This window comes from Eretmochelys imbricata, chromosome 1 (assembly GCF_965152235.1).
Source record: "Eretmochelys imbricata isolate rEreImb1 chromosome 1, rEreImb1.hap1, whole genome shotgun sequence".
NCBI classification, from domain to species: Eukaryota; Metazoa; Chordata; order Testudines; family Cheloniidae; genus Eretmochelys; species Eretmochelys imbricata.
Window position 1 is genome coordinate 299,839,091 of NC_135572.1, and position 14,248 is coordinate 299,853,338.

A 14,248-nucleotide genomic window follows, 5' to 3' on the forward strand; every position below is an offset into this window, starting at 1 on the left:
TTTCGTTTCTAGGCTGCAAATTCTGAAAGAAAGAGCTGTTTTAACTTACGACGTCTGGTGACGGTATGGCAGCAGATGGATACTGGAGACAGACTTGTAGTGAGGCACAGCTTCCCTGCAGAAGGGAAAAAGAGAGGAAGGATGGTCCAGTGGTTAGGACACTTGCTTGGGACTTGGAAGATCAAGGTTTAATTTTTTCCTCTGCTAAAGACTTTGTGTGACTTTGGGAAGGTCACTTAAGCGGTCTGTAAAATGGGGTTAATAATACTTCCCTACCTCACAGAAATGTTGTGAGATTAAATATGTTAAAGACTGTGAGGTGCTTCAGATACTATGGTAAGAGAGGCTATATAAGTATTATAGAACTTAAAAGTCCAAGGAAATAATAAAACGTAGCAACTCAAGTTTTTGTGTGTGAGCTGAACTGTGCTTGGCACAGTTTTGGAAGGTTAGGGAGCAAGAAGTGTCTTAAAGCCAGCATTGGGTTACGCCAATTTGGGTCTCATCTTGAACCACTCTGTTTTTCACAGCCCTCAGGGGCTATTCCAGTGTTGGAAATTAGAAAGATATAGGGTCACCCGGAGCATATCTCCTACGTCAGGTGCTGTAAAAGCTGCTCTACTGACTGTACTCTGGCCAAAGATTCTCTGTGAGGAATTATCAAGGAGCTGATTTTAGGGATATTTTGCCACAGAGGCATAAAGCAATCCTAATGCTCTAGAGAACTGAGGCAAATTTCTGAGGCTTTAGGATCTTTCTGTTCTGTCTAATTCCAGTTGTCACTTGTATTTTAATCATTGTACTGAGCTTCTGATTATTCATTTGCTATGTTGAACCATTTGTGACCTTTGATTATTATTTATTACATAGCATGTGGGCCAGTCATGTTCATCAATGTTCTAGGCATTGCAAAGTAGCTGCAAGTGTGGCCATGTTCATATCACTGCTCCTGGTGACCCGAGCAGCTCTTTTATGTTCTTAGTAAGAAATGATGGCACATTGTTTTCCCTTATGGTAAGTATTAATCACTGTGTTCTAAAGCAGTTATTGTGTGTGAAGTCTCCTGCTGGCAATTCTTGTGAGCAGTTTATCATTGCATCAGCAGCTTTGTTAAATGTCAGGTCTTTTAAAAACAATTTGTCTCTTACTTGTAATTACACCCCTTTATTAGATTCTAAGGGTATGTCTACACTACGAAATTAGGTCGAATTTATAGAAGTCAGTTTTGTAGAAAGCGTTTTTATACAGTCGATTATGTGTGTCCCCACACAAATGCTCTAAGTGCACGTAGTCGGCGGAGTGTGTCCACAGTACCGAGGCAACCATCGACTTCTGGAGCGTTGCACTATGGGTAGCTATCCCACAGTTCTCGCAGTCTCCGCTGCCCATTTGAATTCTGGGTAGAAATCCCAGTGCCTGATGGGGCTAAAACATTGTTGCAGGTGGTTCTGGGTACATATCGTCAGACCCCCCCTTCCCTCCCTCCTTCCGTGAAAGCAAGGGCAGACAATCGTTTTGCGCCTTTTTTCTTGAGTTACCTGTGCAGACACCATACCACGGCAAGCATGGAGCCTGCTCAGCTAACCATCACCGTATGTCTCCTGGTTGCTGGCAGACGCAGTACTGCATTGCTACACAGCAACAGTTTATTGCCTTTTGGTAGTAGACAGTGCAGTATGACTGGTAGCCGTTATCGACGTAGTCCTGGATGCTCTTTTAACCAACCACGATCAGGTCAAGGGCGCCTGGGCAAACATGGGAGTGACTCAGCCAGGTCATTTCCCTTTTAAGTTTCGTCTCATGGTGATTGAGTCCTACCGGCAGTACACTGTCTTTTAATCAGCAGCCAGCAGAAGACGATGGCCAGTAGTCACACTGCACCGTCTTCTGCTGATCACTCAGGAGATGATGATGACTAGCGGTCATACTGCACAGTCTGCTGCCAGCAAGATGTATAAAGATAGATGAAGTGGCTCAAAACAAGAAATAGACCAGATTTGTTTTGTATTCATTTTCTCCTCCCTCCCTCCTTCCCTCTGTGAAATCACCGGCCTGCTAAACCCAGTTTTGAGTTCTGTCCTTGAGGTTTTGAGTTCTATCCTTGAAGGGGCCATTCAGTTTCTCGCAAAGCCACCCCTATTGTTGATTTTAATTCCCTGTAAGCCAACCCTGTAAGCCATGTCGTCAGTCGCCCCTCCCTCCGTCAGGGCAACGGCAGACAATCTTTCCGCGTCTTTTTTCTGTGCAGATGCCATACCACGGCAAGCATGGAGCCTGCTCAGATCACTTTGGCAATTAGGAGCACATTAAACACCACATGCATTATCCAGCAGTATATACAGCACCAGAACCTGGGAAAGCGAAACCGGGCGAGTAGGTGACGTCAGCGCGGTGACGAGAGTGATGAGGCCATGGACACAGACTTCTCTCAAAGCATGGGCCCTGGAAATGTGGGCATCATGGTGCTAATGGGGCAGGTTCATGTGGTGGAATGCCAATTCTGGGCTTGGGAAACAAGTACAGACTGGTGCGACCGCATAGTGTTGCAGGTCTAGGACGATTTCCAGTGGCTGCAAAACTTTCGTGTGTGTAAGGGCATTTTCATGGAACTTTGTGACTTGCTTTCCCCTGCCCTGAGGTGCAAGAATACCAAGATGAGAGCAGCCCTCACAGTTGAGAAGCGAGTGGCAATAGCCCCGTGGAAGCTTGCAACTCCAGACAGCTACCAGTCAGCCGGGAATCAATTTGGAATGGGCAAATCTACGATGGGGGCTGCTGTGATGCTAGTAGCCAATGCAATCAAAGATCTGCTGATATCAAGGGTAGTGACCCTGGGAAAATGCAGGTCATAGTGGATGGCTTTGCTGCAATGGGATTCCCTAACGGTGGTGGGGCCACAGACGGAACCCATATCCCTTTCTGGTCACTGGAGCACCAAGCCGGCGGGTACATAAACCACAAGGGGTACTTTTCAATGGTCCTGCAAGCACTGGTAGATCACAAGGGACGTTTCACCAACATCAACTTGGGATTTTAGATGGGCTGGGATGGCCGGGAAAGGTACATGACACTTGCATCTTCAGGAACTCTGGTCTGTTTCAAAAGCTGCAGGAAGGGACTTTATTCCCAGACCAGAAAATAACCATTGGGGATGTTGAAATCCTATAGTTATCCTTGCGGACCCAGCCTACCCCTTAATGCCATGGCTCATGAAGCCGTACACAGGCAGCCTAGACAGTAGTCAGGAGCTGTTCAACTACAGGCTGAGCAAGTGCAGAATGGTGGTAGAATGTGCATTTGGACGTTTAAAAGCGCACTGGCGCAGTTTACTGACTCGGTTAGACCTCAGCAAAACCAATATTCCCACTGTTATTACTGCTTGTTATTACTCCACAATCTCTGTGAGAGTAAGGGGGAGACGTTTATGGCGGGGTGGGAGGTTGAGGCAAATCGCCTGGCCGCTGGTTAAGCGCAGCCAGACACCAGGGCAGTTAGAAGAGCACAGGAGGTGCGGTGCACATCAGAGAAGCTTTGAAAACCAGTTTCATGACTGGCCAGGCTATGGTGTGAAAGTTCTGTTTGTTTCTCCTTGATGAAACCCCCTGCCCTTGGTTCACTCTACTTCCCTGTAAGCTAACCACCCTCCTCTCCTCCCTTCAATCACCGCTTGCAGAGGCAATTAAGTCATTGTTGCTTCACATTCTTGCATTCTTTATTAATTCATCACACAAATAGGGGGATAACTACCAAGGTAGCCCAGGAGGGGTGGTGGAGGAGAGAAGCACCAGAAGGGGTGGTGGAGGAGGGAAGGACAAGGCCACACAGCACTTTAAAATTTAAAACTTCAAAACTTATTGAATGCCAGCCTTCTGTTGCTTGGGCAATCCTCTGGGGTGGAGTGGCTGGGTGGCCGGAGGCCCTCCCACATCGCGTTCTTGGGCATCTGGGTGAGGAGGCTATGGAACTTGGGGAGGAGGGCGGTTGGTTACACAGGGGCTGTAGCGGCAGTCTGTGCTCCAGCTGCCTTTCCTGCAGCTCAACCATATGCTGGAGCATATTAGTTTGATCCTCCAGCAGCCTCAGCATTGAGTCCTGCCTCCTCTCATCATGCTGCCGCCACCTTTCAGCTTCAGCCCTCTCTTCAGCCCACCACTTACTCTCTTCAGCCAGCCACCTCTCCTCTCGGTCATTTTAATGCTTTCCTGCACTCTGACATTGTCTGCCTCCATGCATTCGTCTGTGCTCTGTCAGTGTGGGAGGACAGCATGAGCTCAGAGAACATTTCATCGCAAGTGCATTTTTTTCGCCTTCTGATCTTCGCTAGCCTCTGGGAAGGAGACGATCCTGTGATACTTGAAACACATGCAGCTGGTGGAGGAAAAAAAAAGGGACAGTGGTATTTAAAAAGACACATTTTATAGAACAATGGGTACACTCTTTCACAGTAAACCTTGCTGTTAACATTACATACATAGCACATGTGCTTTCGTTCCAAGGTCATATTTTGCCTCCCCCCAGGGTGTGGCTATCACCTCCCCTCTCCCCGTGGCTAACAGCGGGGAACATTTCTGTTCAGCCACAGGCAAACAGCCAAGCAGGAATGGGCACCTCTGAATGTCCCCTTAAGAAAAGCACCCTATTTCAACCAGGTGACCATGAATGATATCACTCTCCTGAGGATAACACAGAGAGATAAAGAATGGATGTTGTTTGAATGCTAGCAAGCATACGCTGCAATGCTTTGTTCTACAATGATTCCTGAGTACGTGCTACTGGCCTCGAGTGGTAAAGTGTCCTACCATGGTGGATGGAATAAGACTGCCTTCCCGAGAAACCTTTTGCAAAGGCTTTGGGAGTACATCCAGGAGAGCCGCAAATGCCAGGGCAAATTAATCATTCAGCATGCTTGCTTTTAAACCATGTATAGTATTTTAAAAGGTACACTCACCAGAGGTCCCTTCTCCAGCTGGCGGATCCAGGAGGCAGCCTTGGGTGGTTTCGGGGGGTTCTGGCTCCAGGTCCAGGGTGAGAAACAGTTCCTGGCTGTTGGGAAAACTGGTTTCTCTGCTTGCTTGCTGTGAGCTATCTACAACCTCATCATCATCATCTTCCTTGTCCCCAAAACCTGCTTCCGTGTTGCCTCCATCTCCATTGAAGGAGTCAAACAACACAGCTGGGGTAGTGGTGGCTGAACTCCTTAAAATGGCATGCAGCTCATCATAGAAGTGGCTTGTTTTGGGCTCTGAGCCAGAGCGGCTGTTCGCCTCTCTGGTTTTCTAGTAGGCTTGTCTCAGCTCCTTAAGTTTCACACGGCACTGCTTTGGGTTCCTGTTATGGCCTCTGTCCTTCATGCCCTGGGAGATTTTGACAAATGTTTTGGCATTTCGAAAACTGGAACGGAGTTCTGATAGCATGGGTTCCTCTCCCCATACAGCGATCAGATCCCGTACCTCCCGTTTGGTCCATGCTGGAGCTCTTTTACGATTCTGGGACTCCATCATGGTCACCTCTGCTGATGAGCTCTGCATGGTCACCTGCAGCTTGCCATGCTGGCCAAACAGGAAATTGACATTCAAAAGTTCGCGGGCCTTTTCCTGTCTACCTGGCCAGTGCATCTGTGTTGAGAGTGCTGTCCAAAGCGGTCACAATGGAGCACTCTGGGATACCTCACGGAGGCCAATACCATTTAATTGTGTCCACAGTACCCCAAATTCGACCCAGCAAGGCCGATTTCAGTGCTAATCCCCTTGTTGGGGGTGGAGTAAGCAAATCTATTTTAAGAGCCCTTTAAGTAATAAAAAAGGTCTTCGTCATGTGGACGGGTGCAGGTTTAAATCGATTTAACGCTGCTAAATTCGACCTCAACTCCTAGTGTAGACCAGGGCTAAGAGGTGGTGTGGGTCCATTGTTCAGTGGAGAGGATGAGCTGGTAATGGAAGATAAGGATGCTGAGCTGCTTAATGCCTACTTTGCTTCAGTCTTCACACAGAAAACAACATGTGACGGGATAATTAGCGAAGTTATCAAAGACTATTGGGGTGGGGAGGGAGAGATGCAGCTCAGGATAAGTAAAGAACATATCAGAAATTTTATGACTAATTTGAATGTGAACAGGGCTTAATGCTTTTCATCCCAGCGTGCTGAAGGAATTAGCTGAAGAAATCTCAGAGCCACTGAAAATAATATTTGCAAACTCATGGATGACAGGAGAGGTCCCAGAAGACTAGAGAAGGACTAACGTAGTGCCCATCTTTAAAAAGGGTGAAAAGGAGGAGCTGGGAAACTATAGACCAGTCAGCCTGACCTTGATACCTGGGAAGCTACTAGAACAATTTATAAAACATTCAATTTGCAAATACCTGGAGGCTGAAGGGGTGATCACTAGCAGCCAGAATGTATTTACTAAGAACAAATCATACCAATCCAGCTGGATTTCCTTCTTTGACAAGGTAACTGGTTTGGTGGATGGGGGAATGCAGTTGACATAATATACCTGGATTTTAGCAAGGCTTTTGACACAGCCCCACATGACAGTCTCATAAGTAAGCTGGAGAAATGCAAGCTTGGTAGAACCACCATTACATGGATACATAATTGGTTAAACAACTGCAAACAAAGAGTAACTATTAATGGAATGATGTCAGATTGGAAGGAGGTCTCAAATGAGGTTCCTCAGGGATCTGTTCTGGTTCCGGTGTTATTTAAGAGCTTTATGAATGACCTGGATGTAGGAACAGAGAGCATACTGATCAAATTTGCAGATGACACAAAGCTGGGTGGGGGGTTGCAAACACTTTGGAGGATAGAGCTAAAATTCAAAGGGATCTAGAGAAGTTGTAGAACTGTGCTATAGACAACAAAATGGAATTCAACAAAGGCAACTGTAAGGTGCTACAGTTTGGAAAGAAAAAAACAAATGCACAAATACAGAATTGGGGATAACTGGCTTGGCAGCAGCACTGCTGAGAAGGAATTGGGAGTTATGGTGATCACAACCTCAATATGAGTCAACAATGTGTTTTGCTGTTGCAAAAAAAGCAAATGCAATTTGGGTTGCATTAACAGAGGCTTAGCATGCAAGTCATGGCAGGTGGTGGTACCACTCTAGTTCGTGCTGGTTAGGCCTCAGCTGGAGTACTGTGTACAGTTTTTGTCACCACTGTATAGAAAGGATGTAGAGGAACTGGAAAGGATGCAGAGGTGAGCAACAAAGATGATGAAAGGGACGGAATGCAAGCTCTACAAGCAAAGGCTGAAGGACCTGGGTATCTTTAGCTTCAAAAAGAGAAGATTAAGTGGGGGGGGGGAATACTTGAGACTGCCATAAAAAGACAGAGAAAAATTGTTCTCTCTTGCCATGGAGGGAAGGACAAGACGCAGTGGGTTCAAATTACAGCATAGCAGATTTAGATTAAATTGCAGCAAAACCTTCCTAACTGTAAGAGCAGTAGGAAAATGGAACAAACTGCCTAAGGATGTTGTGGCAGCTCCTTCACTGGAAGTTTTCAAGAGGAGGCTGGACAGCCATGTCTTGGATGGTTTGTATACAGCAAATCCTGCATCTTGGAAGGGGGGTTGGACTAGATGACCCTTATGGTCTCCTCTAACCCCTAGGGTTCTATGGTTCTAAGACCATAAATTCTGCAGGAAGGGGGCTGTGTCTTTGTATGCTGCTGTACAGAACCTAGCACAAAGTTTTTCTGATTCTGAATGGGGTATGAAGATACTATTACAACAACAACAATATTATTATTTATTAGTAAGTGACATTGTCCTAAATTGTGGGAAGTGGGCATGTAGACAGTATGTTTGAATTTGGATCTGGATCTGAACCTTTCCAAAGTTTGAGACTATTCATGTTCAGAATTTTAGCTTGACCTCTTTCTCAGGCTGGCTGGCCAGAGCTTCAGAGTCCGGCTCCAAATCCAAAATTACGAGATACATAGGGGTGTTTTGATATGGAATTTGTCTGTGTCAGTTTAAAATAATGAATGACCTCTAAATTCTGAACCCATCTACAGTGCCCATTATCAAGCGTGGGAGAAGTAATATAGTAATTTTGAAAGGTCTTCTCATGTCTGTATGCTCATTCTCAATGCTTTAGTTAATTCAAACACATCTTCCTCACTTTAATTTCTTCCTTAATGTGCAAATGGTCAATTAATTTCCTAATGCTGCAAAGATAGATTGAAATTTTGGCTGATCTTTATAACTGGAATTCAATAAAATTTGGGTCTATTAATCTTGTCAAGAATCATATTAAATGCATCAGGTCAAACACCTGTTCTTTAGCAGGGATCTAATGAACAGAAATTCATGGGACCTGTTGGTGTCACAATAATGATAACATTTAATAATAATTGATAAATAAATGACAGTTTCCACAACTGTGCATGGAGACAATAAGTTTGGATGTGGGCCTGAACATTCCCAAAGTTTGACGTTATTCATGTTCAGTATCTTATTTCTCATGTGACCCTGAAGCTCTCTTAATGGAAAAATCATCCTTGTTACTATCAAACTTCACTGACTGATACTAAGATGTATTTTCTGTTATGGTTATACTTAAATACTTTAAAAAAAATACTGATGCAACAGGCTTTACTCAGACAAAACTTCTGATGAAGTCTGATGGGATTTTTGCTTCAGTGATGGCTTTAAAATTGGGCCCTTTAAGAGAAGGTTAAAAGTTTTCTGTTTACTTTAGTTAATGACCAAACTGAGTTGGTGCTTTGCTGTGATTTATATTGTTTTATGATAAGGCTGGTTTTTTGCTTGATTAAGAAGCACTACACATTGCTTGCAGTTGTAACTTATATATATTGCGTGTGTTGTGGTGAAGTATGTACTCCATCCACTTTACTTGATAAAATTCTGATTTAAAATTAAGAGGAGTTCCAAAGTGCAAAAAAGATATATAACAGCATACGTGTGAGTAGCAAAATGTAGTAATCAATGATAATGCAATTTCAGAATCAGGCAATCAATCATAGTAATTCATTTCAGTGTCCTCCATACATGTACAATATGGAACTGATCACCCATCCACTGTGTGGTACACATCAGCTGTGGATGAGAGGAGAGTAGAGTATGAACCTAATAATGGAAAAAGACAAAACTCTTAGCATTAGATTTCCAGTGCCAATACTCACACTTAGCCGTCTGAATTTCACTTTCTATGAAAAAAGAAAAGGAGTACTTGTGGCACCTTAGAGACTAACCAATTTATTTGAGCATAAGCTTTCGTGAGCTACAGCTCACTTCATCGGATGCATACTGTGGAGTGAGCTGTAGCTCACGAAAGCTTATGCTCAAATAAATTGGTTAGTCTCTAAGGTGCCACAAGTACTCCTTTTCTTTTTGCGAATACAGACTAACACAGCTGTTACTCTGAAACTTTCTATGAACAATATTCAATGTTTGCCTAAAATTTGCTCTTTTCTCAAGTCGTCCGGACCCTAAACTCGTTTGCTAGAAAACTCAGACTCTGGACACGGTCAAAGCAGACTATTCAGACTATTCATAGACATTTTGCCCAGCTATCCACCTTACCATATGACCAGTTAGGGTGCCAATAGATTTTTGGCCAAGAATAAAATTGACCAGTGGGCATCTTGCTTGGACACCTTAAAGTGACCTAATTTTAAGAGGCTGGGTGCTCAGCACCCCAAATCTCAAGTCCCTTTTGAAATTCATGACCCTTGTCCTCAGTGCTCTATGCAGACATCCAGAAAGGCTCCGTTTTGGAGGTTTTTCCAGTAGCCTTTAAAAAAAAAATAATTGCACTACACTGAACTCCATCATGACAGGGTGTACCAGACATTTGCTGCTCCCTCACTGAGGCCCATAGCATTGGTAAACCCTACCCTAAGAAGGTGAAGATTTATGAGGAGAGGCTGAGGGAACTGGGATTATTTAGTCTGCAGAGAAGAATGAGGAGGGGATTTGATAACTGCTTTCAACTACCTGAAAGGGGGTTCCAAAGAGGATGGATCTAGACTGTTCTCAGTGGTAACAGATGACAGAACAAGGAGTAATGATCTCAAGTTGCAGTGGGGGAGGTGTAGGTTGGATATTAGGAAAAAAAAATTCAGTAGGAGGGTGGTGAAGCACTGGAATGTGTTACCTAGGGAGGTGGTGGAATCTCCTTCCTTTGGGATTTTTAAGGTCAGGCTTGACAAAGCCCTGGCTGGGATGATTTAGTTGGGGATTGGTCCTACTTTGAGCAGGGGGTTGGACTAGATGACCTCCTGAAGTCCCTTCCAACCCTGATATTCTGTGATTATGATTCATCATAAACAAGGAATGGTCTTCGAATATTGTCTCATGCCATTTGAAGTCCTCACGTATCGGGGTGCTTTACCTCCAATTGAACCGAAATAGTACCCTGAAAATCATCCAGATCTATGCTCCACAAGTGCATGCGAAGATGATGATGTAGAAGGATTCTATCAGGAACTGGAGGAAACCCTCGCTCAGAGTTCCACATATACGATTGTGATGGGAAATTTTAATGCCAAAGTTGGAGGAGGGAGAGAGGGTGAAAAGTTCATAGGAAGGTACTGTATCGAAGACCGAAATGCATGAGAATGACTAACTATATTGGCAGAGACAAGGAGAATGTTCATTGGTAACGCCTGGTTCCGAAAGAAGGCCAACAGAAGATGGACCTGGATCGCACCAAACACAAAGACAAAAAATTAAATCGATTACTTTCTGATCGATAGATGATGCATTGTGCAGGATATTTCAGTAGTGCCATTATTCAATATTGGTAGAGATCATCGCCTACTGAGAGCCAGACTCACAATCACTGTGAAGGTGGAGAAAAAGGCGCTGTGCATGGCAAACAAAAGGCACCAACCGATAGCTTTCGACGAGGCAATCCTGAAGGAAAACATTTCTAGGGAAGATTGGAGCCTCCTGGATGACTGCGCCGATGATTGAGAACTTCAGTAAGAGACTGAAATGGTGTGTGAAATCAGCTGAGCGTGAAAGACCAAGAAGAGCTAGCGGAAGAATTTCGGAGAATACAAAGACTTTATTGGAGAAGAGGAGGACAATGAAAAGAAATGACAGCAACAGGCTTCAGTACTCCCTTCTCTGCAAGCTCAAACGAATGAAGTTGAAGGAAGACTTTGAGAAATTTCCAACCAAAAAGCTCCTAAAGGCTGCTGAAGATCATAAAAGTCTCAAAAAATATGAATGGGAACTGGCGTTGTACAGGTCATCATTATCAGCTTTGACAAACAGGGACGGAGAATCAGTAACCGATCGAACAGAGATGGAGGCAATCTGCAGAGATTTCTATACAAAGTCCATCACACACTCCATCAAATGAAAGAGAGGAAGGCTCCGTGCAAGGATGTTCTGACAGCAGAAGTGCTTAAGGCGGGAGGTCAGGAACTTTGGAAAGCTCTCGCCCAAAGGTTCAGCCGCAACCTAGAAATCCAGAAGATGTCTGAATGAGAAAAGAGTGTGGTTCCCAGTCCTTTGGCTAACTTTCTTAACTTTTGAACAAACCTTGAGATATAATATTGTAGTTCTGTTATTCACTTTGGTCATTTTCTTCTTCTAAAATGACCAGACTAAAAGTCAGGCTTGACAAAGCCCTGGCTGCAATGATTTAGTTGGGGATTGGTCCTGCTTTTAGCAGGGGGTTGGACTAGATGACCTCCTGAGGTCCCTTCCAACCCTGATATTCTATGATTCTAAAGTAGGAGAGTGATTGTCTGATAAAAATGCCTTCTTTGGGTTGCACAGAGCTAAGGAGAAAAGATCATAGATCAGTGGCGATTTTACATTCCATAATAAGAAATTGCACAATGGCAGTAAGGTGGGTGGCTCCTTGGAGACTGATGAAGATACAAATCAAATAGTTGGAAATTACAAAAAGGTATTTCTAAGTGCATGTCAAAGAAAATAAATAACTATAGGTTTTAGAATGAACTTTTAATTGACTAGTTGACAGACAAGTACAAGTATACCCTTGGCATGTCTTCCTGCTGGTCTTTTTCAAAGGGGCTTTATAGAGAAGGACGATGCTGATATTTAAAGAGATACAGACCACCTTTATACTACTGTATACAAACCCTTCTACAGTTCATTCAGTGGAGATGCAGTGTGACCTTCATGTTATTCAATAATATTTCTGTTATTTCTGTCACACTGGACACAACCAGCCTATAGTGGTGGAAAAACTCACTTTAGATGGTGTTATGTGTGGAGTAGCACCAATAAGAATGGGCTCCAGCCTGGTCTTTCCCCCTCAGCAAGCACAGTACATAGCTCTGGACATAAGGTTGAAATAAGTTCCCAGTATCAAATTGCACTGATACCAGACTATTTTTCAGGATTTGTTCTTTTGGTGGACAGTTACCCAGTGCTACTCATTCTGTTGTAGAAGTAGCAGTGATTGAAGTGGGGAGATATCTCATCAAAAGTCCAACGTAGAAGGAGACTGAGTACCCACAAGTCCTACTTTGCAGTTTGGATTTCAGTGAATCCCCAGAACCTCTCAACTCCAGGCCATAATTTTGATTTTATTTTCTTAACATACCCAGAAGAAACTGTTACAGCAATGCTCATACTTGTGACTGGGAACAACTTTTATGTTCAGATTCAGGAGTAACAGGAAACCTACACCTGAGTTAGCTGGTAGTAAGTAGGATAGAGAGTAGTGCTGCTACCCGTCTAGGTGTGTAGCTTGCCTTCTGCATAGGCACAAGTCCCTCCACTTTTAACAAGTGCAAGATTTGGCCCTTAATATCCTCTCTTTTCATGGACCTGATCCAAAGCCTGTCTGATGTCATTATGGTTTGAGTCAGAACCTGTAAGCACAATAAGATTGGGGAAGAGTGAGCCAGTAATTTAGTAAATGGGCAAAGAGTTTACTGTATATTTTATGGTTTTGCTTCTGACAAAATCCTTATTCTACAAATATTTAAGGCTACATTCTGCTGCCTCCATTCATGTTGAGTTAGTACATTATCCATCAAGAAGTCCTCCACTCCTTTTAATATTGGTGGAGTTCATCCTGGAGTAAGACACTGCTCATCATGAGGAAAGGTGGCAGAATTTGGCCCTAAATAAAGATGTCACCAGAATTACTGAACGGCAATAATTACATGCCATAAAATGTTTTAGCAATACAGTACAGTGTATAATCATTATTTTCCTATAAAATGAATAAAGGATGATCACTTTCTTTTGCAAACAGTGGACTTTTTATATAAAAGAAGTGTACTTTCCAGCAGTGCACAGCTTTAAGGGAAAAAAAATAAGAGAAAGAAACATAAATACATACACAGAAATCCACAACTGGAATAAATATGTGCAGTAGGCAATGCACTCTGTTGCTGTCACTGCCTATATTTTTTTCCCCCTGAAAAGTTTCTTACCTGATGTCACTCTTCACAACAGATGCCATGATTTAGGGATCCTAGCTAAGCTTGCTTCAGGGTCATCAATGCAGGAAGGTTTGACCTTGTTATATAGAAAGTGTGTTTTAAATGAGAGCTTGCTTACAGCACTGCATAGCCGACATATCAATTAAAGCTCTCCTCAGTGGCAAGGTGAAAAAAGGAAGGGATTCTGTTATTTTTTACACCATTAATTGTATTTTCTCAGATTGTATATATGGGAACTCTGCATTGTGCTTTAATTGTGTCGGCCTTCTTGACATTTTCCTCTGTCTTCCCGCAGAGTCATTTGCCTCCTGCCAGCTACCGCAGGTTTGTACCTGAGGAGTCTATTGCTAGTTATTTCTTGCCTCAAAGCCAAGGCTATGTAAGAACCTTTAGGAAAGCTCATTAGAATCAGTGTCCCTGGCAAATCCCTCCAATGCAAAACATGAATACAAGTCACTTCCTGACTAGTCACCCTCAAATATGATGAAATAAGGCATAATATCCCTGTAATCTTTATTTAGTGTTGGTTAGAATTGTTATTTGTACTGGTTCTTTGTTCAGGGTCTAGCTGTCAACAGTAAATAAATTACTCCCCAGCTAGTAAATTGTAGCACTTCTCTGAGGCTTTGGAGAAAAAAAAGCAATGCGATGAATTGGTAGCTCCAAGATTTTTTATTCATAAATATTCCCTCAATCTCAGTTCAGACACTTTTTGTCTACTCCGTTAAAAGTATATTTCCTTCTGTGAAGCTTTTGTATTGAAGCAAACCATAATGAAATGGTCCTCTCACCCAGTTTCTCTCAAGATTTGAAACTTCATTGTAAAGCGAACAGTGTAA